This window comes from Heteronotia binoei, chromosome 14, assembly GCF_032191835.1.
Source record: "Heteronotia binoei isolate CCM8104 ecotype False Entrance Well chromosome 14, APGP_CSIRO_Hbin_v1, whole genome shotgun sequence".
In the NCBI taxonomy this organism is placed as follows: domain Eukaryota; kingdom Metazoa; phylum Chordata; class Lepidosauria; order Squamata; family Gekkonidae; genus Heteronotia; species Heteronotia binoei.
In genome coordinates this window covers 1,013,205-1,026,134 of record NC_083236.1, presented here as the reverse complement: position 1 = coordinate 1,026,134, position 12,930 = coordinate 1,013,205, and the positions used below count along the sequence as shown (strand labels likewise).

The window sequence follows — 12,930 nt, the reverse complement described above, 5'->3', positions numbered from 1 at the left end:
AGTCACATAGAATAAACCTCAGATGTCTGAGGGCCACAAGACGGACAGACGGATGTAAGGAAGGAAGGAAGGAAGTTACATGGGGGCATTCATATATGGCCAGGGACCTGCATACGTTTGGGACCACCTTTTCCCACGTTTCCCGGAGAGCACTATGGTCAGGGTCACAAAACCTGCTTTTGATCCCTGGCCTCAAAGAGGCCAGGGTCATGACAACCAGAGCCATGGCCTTTTCTGTTGTAGCTCCGTGCTAGTGGAATGAGCTTCCTGAGGAGGTGAGGGCCCTGTGAGAGCTTCCACAGTTCCGCAGGGCCCGTAAGACGGCGTTCTTCTTCCAGGCATTTTCTAATTAAGATCTAAGACTACAACAGACTCTGAAATATCTGGCTCACCCTAAAGCACAATCATGCCCCTAAGAAGGGTTTTTATACAGAACATCTAGCAGGAACAGCAGAATAGCAAAATCTGATATTGAATTAATAGACAGCTATCCACCATCATTTAAGATTAATACAGCACCTGAAACTGCTTTTATATTTTTATGTTTTATATATTAATGTATTTATATGATATGTTTACAGAATTTAATCACTACTGGTTTTTATGCGACGTTTAATGAATGTGTGAGCCGCCCTGAGTCTGCTTCGGTGGGGAGGGGGGGGATATAAACAGAATTAAATAAATATATAAATTGTTGTCAGCTGTTAGCTGCAGTTGGGGGGGGGGCTTAAGCCTGAACTACTTGTGGTTATAATATCAAGTGTGTGTTGGGGGGAGGGGGAAGGAAATTTCTGATGCCAGTTAACCTGGGAATGCTTCAAGATGCTAGAGAACAGAGAGTATCTAATCCACAAAAGTTGAAGTATACACTTGGAGGGAGGGTTGCCTCTTGTGCTTTTAACAATAGCACAAGAATGTGTGTAAAGAGCTGTCGCTACAGCTGACATGGCCACCTTTGCAAGGGGCTTTCAAGATAAGTGAGAAGCAGTGAGAAGGAAGCAGAGGTGGTTTGCCATTGCCTTCCTCTGCAGTCTGGCAAAATCTGGGCTACAGTATACCACATTCCTTCCCAGCATGAAAATGTCATGCTAAAAAGAGCCTTATTGGCTACATTTCTGTATGCAGGACAGGTTCTTGAGTTAGTGTTTCTGCTCCATCGCTGTTGCATAATCCAAATTGGATTCAAAATGAAATGATTTGTGTGCTAAAACTGTTTTACGTTGAGAAAAAAATTGATTGTTGTATTACTTGTTCTTACAATTATTTTTAAAAATCACAATTTCAAGTTGGTTTCTCTGGGCTTTGTGTGTGTGTGTGCATGTGCACCTGGAAGCCATGGTGACAATTCATCTGTTTTTGAAAGCTGGTTATCAGTGCGCGGGCGGGGGGGCAGAAGTTATCCTTGTCTAGGGCACCAGAAAGTCTAGGGCTGGCCCTGCCAGTGAGTCAGAACAATGCCTATGCAGAGCTTGGGGTTGGAAGCAACCTAAGCCACACTATGGACTCAGCCTTTGAAGGGGGTTACTGTGAGGCAGATGGCTTTGCTTCCAGCACACAGGAACTCGAAAGGACCCAAAGGGCTGCCATGAGGTAAGAAGAAGCCCTGTCCAGCCTTGGGGGTCAACTGCTGACAAAGGTGACAAAAGGGCACCTCACAGGCTTCCCTGAGGTACAGCAAGCAGAGAACATGCTCATCCAAGCGAAGCATTTCCATGCCACACTGCAGGTACTTTTTAAACAGTGTTTTTTGAACCATGGTAAGAACAAGAAGGGGAGAAAGATACTAATTCAAGGTTCCCATGACAAAAAACAAGGGACTGATGAAAAACTCTATGAACAAGGAGTGAAACTAGAAAAGATCCTCTCAGCTCGGCAGCAAAAGAAGAATTGATAGGAAATGGTACCCCTCACCTTCAGTGTGCTTTCAGTGGGAATGCTCTAACCATGCGCCAAGAGGGGGCACCTTGTCTCCAGAAGCTAGAAAGGTCTTTCTGTCAGCAGGCCTGTGCATATGCAGTCCCCCAGAAGACTGAACAGAAGACTGAAGATGGACCCCAAGTTCTAACCCAAATTGAAAAAACATTTCCACTTTGGCTTATAAGACAGACAATTGAGGACTTCCTAGCCTGCAAAATTACCCTTCGAACCTCCTCTGAAAACTTTGGTCCAGAGGATAAAGTCTCCACATGGTTAAGTGTGATCTGTGGACATTATGGTGAAAAACTGCTCCCCTCAATAGTAAGTCTGGCACTGCCAGAAGGTGTGTATGTAATGATCTGCTAGCTGTCCCAGGATTGTAAACCAAAGCTGGCAGGGTCAAAAGGGTGCTATTAATATACAATTATATTCTTTAGGCATATTTTAGACAAGACCTTGCTTATAATAGGAAACAGTGGGAACATGTAGAAGCGTGCTCTTCACCATGTGATCCAAAAAGCATCCTCAAGAGACTGAGAACCACTTCCTGCTATGAAGCAAAACGAGGAGGCCTTGGAGTTGCCCCTCATTGTGGAAAGGTGCACATCCGGTAGTCCCTACAACTGGAAAACAGGTTGGAGGCAGGTAGGGACCATTTTTGGCCACTGTGTGACACAGAGTGTTGGACTGGATGGGCCATTGGCCTGATCCAACATGGTTTCTCTGATGTTATTTGTGTTGTGATCACTTGATCCAGCTCATCATATCTGCCCTTGTGTTTGCCAAGCAAGAAAAATGGAAGGCCTATAGCACTATATGGTATTGAGATGCTCATTCTCAGATAGCCATAGCTTCTCTGAAAAGAGTTATTGAAATAGTACCACCTTGCTTGTTGGTGTAGTGAATTGCTGTACTGTTGTCTGTGAAGATTTGAATGACTTGGCCCTGCAAGAGAGCTGCAAAGGAAACAAGTGCATAATGCATAGCACACAATTCAAGAACATTAATGTGCAATTTATGGCCTACATTCTGCCAAACACCATGGACTGAAAAACTGTAATAGTGAGCTCCCCAGCCGTCTTAAGGACATATCAGTTGTGACTGTGACAAGAGGCAATCGGGAGCTGTCAAGGAAGTGGGAGGTCAAACCTCGTATCAGGTTACATTAGACATGCCATTCTGAGAATACGGAATAACTACAAGCCCAGGCTGTGTTTCAAAACTCCATTAAAGATCTCAACTCAAGAGGCTTTTTAAAGACAGGATATGGCTCCTATAAAAGTATTTAATATTTTAGATTTTTCTCAAGGTGATTGTAAAATGAAAATGAGAGAGTCTTTGTTAACACAAGGTTATAGTCGCCAATGGTTTTTCTATTCACAATCATTAGAAAGATTTAAGCTGGATAAAAGGATGGGTGGTTTTGATCAATTTACAACTGTAATTGAAACAGAATTGTATACAAGTAATGACCAACGTATTATTGCTAAAATGTATAATTTTTTTTGAAATTTGAAACAGAGGAAGGACAGGTAAAGGAATGTATGATAAAGTGATCAAAAATTTTGGTTATTCTATTCAAATGGAACAATGGGAACATTTACAGTTGAAAGGTTTAAAATTTAATTTAAGGTCTAACTTAAAAGAAAACTTCTATAAAATTATGGTATATGACACTGGATAAACTAGCCAAAACTGATATACAAATGAAAACCAGAGGCATTTTTGTAGGGGCTAATGGATAAACAACTAAAGAAGATGAATGGAACTTTGTTTTTGTATATGCCAACAGTGGCAGGATTGTTATATGCTCTAACTGGAAAACTGTGTGTAGATATACAATAGAGCAGGGGTGTCAAACATGCAGCCTGGGGACTGAATCAGGCCCCCAGAGGGGTCTTATCAGGCCCCCGAGCAACTGGATGTCATCTGCTGCTCTCTTTCTTCCTTTTGCCTAACAGCTTGCTTTGCAAGGCTTGATAAATCACACAGGAGCTACAGAGCAAAGCCTCTATTTTCTTCATTGGCTGAGGCTCCTCCCTTGGTGAGGAAGGGGGGAGAGAGAGTTTGCTTTGCCTGTCTCAATCACACAGCAGAGCTACTGATCCAAGGTTCTCTTCCTTCTATTGGCTGAGGCTCTTCCCCCTCCTGGTCCCCTGGGGAAGGAAGGAAAGAGCCAAAGCTTCCTCTGCCCATGTCAAGCATCGATATTTCTCAATAATCAGTCTTTTGTTGTGAAATCAAAAGTTGCCTTATTGTAGAAACTCTGAAGCTTTCCCAAGGACAGAATCCTTGGAAGTAATGACGTGTACATGATTATACTGTTACTATATAGGATTAGTTCAAAGGATAACATACAGATGCTTTTTGAGTCACGGGTTCAAAGGTTAGTACATAGTATCTAGTTTACTACTAAGGAATGTAGATTATTAAAAACATCCCTGTTTCTCACACTTCTTCCAGACCTGACAAGAGCTGTCTGTGAGAATGTGGGGTAGAGGCACCTCACAGCCCGGCTGCAACGAGAACATCCTTGGGCTAGATGAAATTACTGTTTCCCCAACCTTTGGGAAAAGAAGGAGGGAGGCAGTGGATACTAACGGCCTCCTTTCTATTTAAGAACCCACCATTGTGCTTAGAAATATGCATACTTGGCATACTGCCCCCCCCCAGACCTTCTACGGGGGTTTTGTGGATGCTTCGCATAGAATTTTTTAATCAGCTCAGGCACTCTGACATTTGAACCCTCGACCCACTCGTGGGCTACAGAAAAATGTTTCCATCTAATTAGAAAATATAAAACATCCTGCTTCAGCTTAGCATCTAAGATCTCCTTCACTTCATGATAATTCTGATCCCCAACAGAAATAGGTTCCGGAACTTGGGGTCGAGGATGCCAAGGCGTGGCTCCAGGATCTCGGCGAAGTAAACTGCAATGAAAGATGGGGTGTATCTTACTAAACAGTTTTGGCAAATCAAGTTCCACAGTCACTTTATTGATCACATGCTTAATATGAAAGGGTTCCAAAAACTTATATGCCATTTTTTTAGATAGTTGTGGTAAAGGCAGGTATTTAGTAGATAGGAACACTGTGTCTCCCACTTTAAAGTTCCAAGAGGGAGAATGATGCTTGTCATAATGTTTTTTGTAAGTTTCTTTTGCTGATTCCAAAATCTCTTGGATATTGTTCCAGGCTTTCCCCAATTTTCCCCACCACTGTTCAAAAGTGGATGGTACCTCTGGTTTTACTCCCCCTGGTAGTTGCGGAAATGGCTTTCCCTCATATCCATTCACTATCAAAAATGGAGAGGTTTTAGTGGAATTATGTATGCTGTTATTGTATTCATACTCGGCAAAGGCGAGATCTACCCAATTGGATTGCTGATAGTTCATAAAGCACCTCAAATATTGCTCCAGCAGAGCGTTCACCCTCTCCGTCTGTCCATCTGTCTGCAGGTGATATGCCGAGCTAAGACCCTGCTCAATCCCAGTCAGTTTACAAAACTCCTGCCAGAAGTTGGCAATGAACTGAATGCCCTGGTCACTAATTAACTTGTCCGGGAATGAGTGTAGTTTCACCACGTGTTGAAAGAATAATTGGGCTAATTTCTTGGGGGTGGGTATTTGCGAACATGGAATAAAATGGGCTTGTTTACAAGAATTACGGTCCTTCCCTGAGAAGGGAGAAGTTTCACAATAAAGTCCAATGAGACTACTGACTACAGTCTGGTTGCTGTTTCTAGCAGTTGTAACAATCCAGGAGGTTCCCCCCCTTCTTTTGGCCATTAAGCATATTGGACATGAAGCAACGTAGTTGGAAATATCTTTTTTCATGAACGGCCACCAAAACTGCCTGTTTACTAGATGTAGGGTTTTGACATATCCAAAATGCCCCGAGAGTTTGCTGTCATGACAGAACTGGAGTACTTCCTTTTGGAGGCTCTCAGGCATGTAAAGTTTACTGTCCTTGTACACACACCCCCCCTTTGCCTTTCTTTACCCCTTCCGGTATGGCATTTCCCTCTTTTTCCACCTCGGAAATCAGTCTCCCCCCCCCCACACTTTTCTTCTAATTTCTCTCGCTTCACTCTCCAGCGCGTAGTTACAGCTCCCCCCAACTGGCTAGGGGATATGAGGGAATCAATTACTTCTTCCCTTTGACTTTTGTGCTGAGGGAGTCTCGACAAGGCATCTACTAAAAAGTTTTTAGATCCAGGGATTTGTTTTAGTTTAAAGTCAAACTTGGCAAAGAATCCTGCCCATCTTATTTGTTTTTCTGTTAGTTTTCTGCGCCCCGTTAGGGCTTCAAGGTTTTTATGATCTGTTCATATTTCAAAGGGGACTCTTGCACCCTCCAACCATGATTGCCAGCTTTTTAAAGCGAAAGTCACTGCGAAAGCTTCCTTATCCCGCACAGACCAATTCCTCTGCTCGTGGGAAAATTTCTTGGAAATATAGGCACATGGTTTGAGGGCCCCCTCCTCATCGGGTTGCATAAGAATTGCCCCCACAGCAACGTCGCTAGCATCACATTGGACCATAAATGGTTTTAATTCATTGGGGTGAATTAAAACAGATTCACTAGTAAACAATCTCTTCAGTTTATTGAATGCTTCCTGACATGCGGCTGTCCAATCTAATCTGGCCCCCAGCCGTTTGGCTTCTGGACCCTTCCATTTCATTTTGAGAAAGTCTGTCAGAGGGAGAATGGTTTGGGTGAACCTGTGTATAAAATTATGGTAAAAGTTTGCAAATCCGATTAATGATTGGTGCTGTCTACGTGTCCTTGGGGGTTCCCAATCTAATATGGCTTGTATTTTTGCCAGGAAAGGCAAGTCCCTTTCCTGACACCCTGCAACCTAAATAGTCCAATTCCTTCTGATGAAATTCACATTTGGATAGTTTGGCATATAACTGATGCTTGTAAAGGGTTTTTAAAACCTCTCTGACCAATTTCACATGAGATGATAAGTCTTTGCAATAAATAATTACATCATACAGGTACATCACTACCCCTTTGTGCCAGCAAAGGGTTCATTGAAGTCCCAAAAATGATCAAAGGTGACTTGGTTAAGAAACTAAGTTTCATTTATTGATTACAACAATGTTACTCTCTACATAGAACTGTTGAAACTGATAACGTATAGTCTGAGCCATTGGTATTTATGAATATACTTCAAAGACTGGGGCTTTAAATCACTTCTCATAATAAATCTACAATCGTCCCCACAATTGCTACTTTCACACGCTGCTTATCTTTTGCTAGGGATAGTTACATCCTCCCTCGTGGTGGTGTCCTTGCTCTCGCTCGGGAGGCACCAGCTAGCCTGGTATTCTGCACTTCAAAGGCTGGACTGCCCTTTGGTGTTCTGGCAACCTCCTTCCCCACCCCTTTGGTGTTCTGGCAACCTCCTTCCCCACCCCTCCTCCCTTTGCAGGGCGCAAGTATTAGTAGGTTAGCATTTTATTAGGCATGAAGGTTAGTAAGCATGGATTAAGTACAATTAAAAAACATAACTGACTTCAATTGAACATTGCCTGACACTTTGTATAAATATTTCCATAGCACTTCGTTGATAAAGTTCATGAAAACTCCAGGGGCCCCTTGTAATCCAAATGGTATGACTAAACATTCAAATTGTCCCATCGGCATATTGAACGCCATCTTCCATTTATCCCCCTCTTTTATGCGCACCTGAAAGCAGGCGTCTCTCAAATTCAATTTTGTGAAAATCTTTCCCTCCGACACCGTGCTTAATGAAACTTTTAATAATAATAAATTTATTTATTTATTTATTAATGGAATGGGGTAAGCATTCGAGGTTGAAATCGCATTGATCCCCCTATAATCTGTGCAAAGCCTGAGCCCCCCATCCTTCTTTCTAAAGAGTACTGGGGCAGCATGTGGTGCCATGGCCAGTCTTATGAACCCCCGCTTTAAGTTTTTATCCAAAAATCCTATATAGTAACAGTATAATCATGTATACGTGATTACTTCCAAAATGTCAAGCATCAATATTTCTCAATAATCTGTCTTTTGTTGTGAAATCACAAGTTGCTTTATTGTAGAAACTCTGAAGCTTTCCCAAGGACAGAATCCTTGGAAGTAATGACGTATACATGATTATACTGTTACTATATAGGCTTAGTTCAAAGGATAACATACAGATGCTTTTTGAGTCACGGGTTCAAAGCTTAGTACATAGTATCTAGTTTACTACTATGGAATGAAGATTATTAAAAACATCTCCGTTTCTCACACTTCTCACAGACCTGACAAGAGCTGTCTGTGTGAATGTTGGGGAGAGGCACCTCACAGCCCGGCTGCAGCGAGAACATCCTTGGGCTAGATACAATTATTGTTTGCCAAACCTTTGGAAAAAGGAGGGAGGCGGTGGATACGAATGGCCTCCTTTCTGTTTAAGAACTACCATTGTGCTTAGAAATATGCATGTGCATAGGGTCAAGAGCTTGGGGGTTCTTCTGGAGCCTTCATTATCAATGGAGGCACAGATAGCGGCCACTGCCAAGTCCGCGTTTTTTCATCTCCGACAGGCCCCCTTCCTGGAGTGCCGGAACCTAGCAACGATGATCCATGCTACGGTCACCTCGAGACTGGATTACTGCAATGCCCTCTACATGGGGCTGCCCTTGTGCCGGTCTCGGCGACTGCAGCTGGTGCAGAATGCAGCGGCTAGGCTGTTGTTGGGGCTCCCAAGATGGGAGCACATACGGCCAGGGCTGCGTGGACTGCACTGGCTGCCAGTGGTATACTGAGTCCGTTACAAAGTGCTGGTTATTACCTTTAAAGCCCTATATGGCCGAGGACCTGCCTACCTGAGGGACCGTCTCTCCCCATATGAGCCCCAGAGAGCGCTGAGGTCAGCTGGAAAGAACCAGCTGAATATCCCTGGGCCAAGGGAGGCCAGATTGAAGGCCACCCGGGATCGGGCCTTCTCCATTGCAGCTCCACTGCTGTGGAATCAACTCCCAGAAGAGGCACGGGCCCTACGATGTTTAGATCAATTCCGCAGGGCCTGTAAGACCTACCTCTTCAAAATAGCCTTCAACTAATGCCGAGCTAAGAAAGTGCTGACGGATATGTTTTTTAGCTACTAAACCTTACTGAAGACCTAATGTTATAGCACCACTATGTTAATGTTAATTTTAATATAACTTGTAAATTGTTTTAATGATGATTTTATAACTATAATTGTTGATGTATATTATATTTTTATGCTGTGAGCCGCCCTGAGGCTGCCCTGGCGGGGAGGGCGGGATACAAATAAAAAGTATTATTATTATTATTATGCTTGACAGCCCAGTTCCCTGGATCCCATGGGAGAAATACAAAGAAAGCACCTTTAAGACCAATGAGTGCTAATGTTTAAGCATGTTTTATTTTAAGTTAAAAAAACCACTTTGTGTTTGTCTTTGTCCTTTATAAAGTTTCTATCTCTGCAACCTGGCATTGCATCTTATGACACACATGGCCCAGCCCAACAAGGTCTGATTTATGGCAGATCTGGCCCTCGTTAACAAATGAGTTCGACACCCCTGCAATAGAGGAATGGTCGGTCAAGATGATGGCATTTGCAGAGACAGACAAACTAATGTCTTTGTTAAAAGACTACTTAATTTTATACATACACAGGGCTTTTTGATTGATTGGGTCAATATGTTTTCTGTTTCAATATGTTTTCTGGTCGAGAGAAAGAGACTGAGTTTCTTGATGCTCTCAATGACTGTGCTATGGAGCAGATGGTCTCAGAACCTACCAGGGGTGGGGCGATCCTGGATTTGGTCCTAAGTAATGCCCAAGACTTGGTGAGAGATGTAAAAGTGATTGCGCCGCTTGGGAACAGTGACCATAATGTTATTGATTTCACCGTTTGTATAAATAGGGAGTTGTCCAAAAAGACCGCCAAAACCATGTTTAACTTTAAAAGGGGTAAATACACTGAGATGAGGAGGCATGTGAGGAGGAAACTGAAAGGAAAGGTACATACGGCCAAAACCCTTGGGGAAGCTCGGACACTATTTAAAACTATAATCCTAGAAGCTCGGATAAAATACATACCACAAGTTAGGAAAAGCACAAACAGGCATAAGAAAAGGCCTGCATGGTTAACAAACAAAGTAATGGAAGCTGTAAAAGGTAAGAAGGACTCCTTTAAGCGGTGGAAAACCAGTCCAAGTGAGATTAGTAAAAGGGAACACAGGCTGTGGCAAATCAAATGCAAGACTGTGATCAGGCAGGGAAAAAGGGACTATGAGGAGCATATTGCAAAAAACATAAAGACCAACAATAAAAATTTCTTCAAATATATTAGAAGTAGGAAACCAGCCAGGGAGGCAGTGGGGCCCTTGGATGACCATGGGGTAAAAGGATTACTGAAGGAGGATAGGGAAATGGCTGAGAAGCTAAATGAATTTTTTACCTCCGTCTTCACTGTGGAAGACAAGAACATTTTGCCCGCCCCAGAACCACTAATTTTGGAAGGGGTGTTGAAAGACCTGAGTCAGATTGAGGTGACAAAAGAGGAGGTCCTACAACTGATAGACAAATTAAAAACTAATAAGTCACCGGGTCCAGATGGCATACATCCGAGAGTTCTGAAAGAGCTCAAAGTTGAACTTGTGGATCTTCTAACAAAAATCTGTAATCTTTCATTGAAATCTGCCTCCGTTCCTGAGGACTGGAAGGTAGCAAATGTCACCCCCATCTTTAAAAAGGGTTCCAGAGGAGATCCGGGAAATTACAGGCCAGTCAGTCTGACTTCAATACCGGGAAAGTTGGTAGAAACCATTATCAAGGACAGAATGAGTAGGCACATTGATGAACACGGGTTATTGAGGAAGACTCAGCATGGGTTCTGTAAGGGAAGATCTTGCCTCACTAACCTGTTACATTTCTTTGAGGGGGTGAACAAACATGTGGACAAAGGAGACCCGATAGATGTTGTTTACCTTGACTTCCAGAAAGCTTTTGATAAAGTTCCTCATCAAAGGCTCCTTAGAAAGCTTGAGAGTCATGGAGTAAAAGGACAGGTCCTCTTGTGGATCAAAAACTGGCTGAGTAATAGGAAGCAGAGAGTGAGTATAAATGGGCAGTCTTCGCAGTGGAGGACGGTAAGCATTGGGGTGACGCAGGGCTCGGTACTGGGTCCCATGCTCTTTAACTTGTTCATAAATGATTTAGAGTTGGGAGTGAGCAATGAAGTGGCCAAGTTTGCAGATGACACTAAATTGTTCAGGGTGGTGAGAACCAGAGAGGATTGTGAGGAACTCCAAAAGGGATCTGGCGTCAACGTGGCAGATGTGGTTCAATGTGGCCAAGTGCAAAGTAATGCACATTGGGGCCAAGAATCCCAGCTACAAATACAAGTTGATGGGGTGTGAACTGGCAGAGACTGACCAAGAGAGAGATCTTGGGGTCATGGTAGATAACTCACTGAAAATGTCAAGACAGTGTGCATTTGCAATAAAAAAGGCCAACGCTAGGGTAGCCAGACCGTCCCGGTCACCCGGGAAAGTCCCGGTTCTGGCCCCCAATTCCCGCCTCCCGGGCTGGCTATACCGGGACCATTAGAAGTCCTGGTTGAGCCGGCGGGGAGCCAGCGGGGAGCTGGCGGGCCGCGCGCGCGCGGGGGAAAGGCAGCGAGTGAGGGAGCCAGCGTCCCTGCGCGTGCGCACGGCGGTGTGGCGGGCTCTGCGCATGAGGGGTTATAGAGTGTTTCGAGCCCGTCCCTGTGGCATCGGTCCCATCGTTGTGGGGCCCAGGGGGCCGGCGCAGCGGCCCGCTGAAGCAGCCTGTCGGTCACTTCCGGGTTCCTGTCCTGCATCTCGACCTGTGTTATTAGTGACAGGCTGCTTCGGCGGGCCGCCCCCTGGGTCCCACAACGATGGGACCGATGCCACAGGGACGGGCTCGAAACACTCTATAACCCCTCAAAAGAACAGCAGTCTAGCTCGCTTCCCCCGAGCCCTGCCGCCATAAGCCTCAAGGGGGCTCATTTTGCGGCATCTCCCGCACACCCCGAAAGTGATGAAGGTGGCGCAGATAGAGCCAACAGAGCAAACAGGACAAAATAAATAGGCTGCATTATGCAGCACAGTCTCACTGGAATCTGACTGGCTTCTCAGCGTGGAACCCGTTCTCTCTAGTCTTCTCACTTTGAAAAAAGTAAAAAAAGAGTTTTATTTAACTTTATTTCCCCCTTTCCCTCTCTATAAATAATCTTGGTGTTTCCGGCGGTGATATTTGCGGGATTTTTGGGGACGTCACAGGAAGTGCTGTGAAGTCACTTCCTGTTTCCGGCAGTGGCTTTTGGGGGAAATGATGTCACAGGAAGTGATGTCACTTCCTGCTTCCGGCAGGTGGCGCGAGGGGGGGGAATGTCACAGGAAGTGATGTCACTTCCTGTTTCCGGCAGGTGGTGGGGAAAATGATGTCACAGGAAGTGATGTCACTTCCTGTTTCCGGTGGTGGCATGACATCACCGGAAGTGACGTCACCAAAAGTGACGTTACTTCCTGTTTCCGGCGCGCACACACACATTCCTTCCCCCCTCAAGGTGTCCCTGGCTGGCCTGCAGATATTATGGCCACCCGCCCAACGCCATGCTGGGAATTATTAGGAAGGGAATTGAAAACAAATCAGCCAGTATCATAATGCCCCTGTATAAATCGATGGTGCGGTCTCATTTGGAGTACTGTGTGCAGTTCTGGTTGCCGCACCTCAAAAAGGATATTATAGCATTGGAGAAAGTCCAGAGAATGGCAACTAGAATGATTAAAGGGCTGGAGCACTTTCCCTATGAAGAAAGGTTGAAACGCTTGGGACTCTTTAGCTTGGAGAAACGTCGACTGCGGGGTGACATGATAGAGGTTTACAAGATAATGCATGGGATGGAGAAAGTAGAGAAAGAAGTACTTTTCTCCCTTTCTCACAATACAAGAACTCGTGGGCATTCGATGAAATTGCTGAGCAGACAGGTTAAAACGGATAA

General features: G+C 44.4%; 1 protein-coding gene across 1 annotated transcript in view; it reads left to right on the top strand.

Annotated features, from left to right (window-relative positions):
- NFX1 (nuclear transcription factor, X-box binding 1) overlaps positions 1 to 12,930 on the top strand; it is a 441,461-nt gene that overhangs the window by 258,737 nt on the left and 169,794 nt on the right. The gene's annotated exons all lie outside the window — the stretch shown is intronic.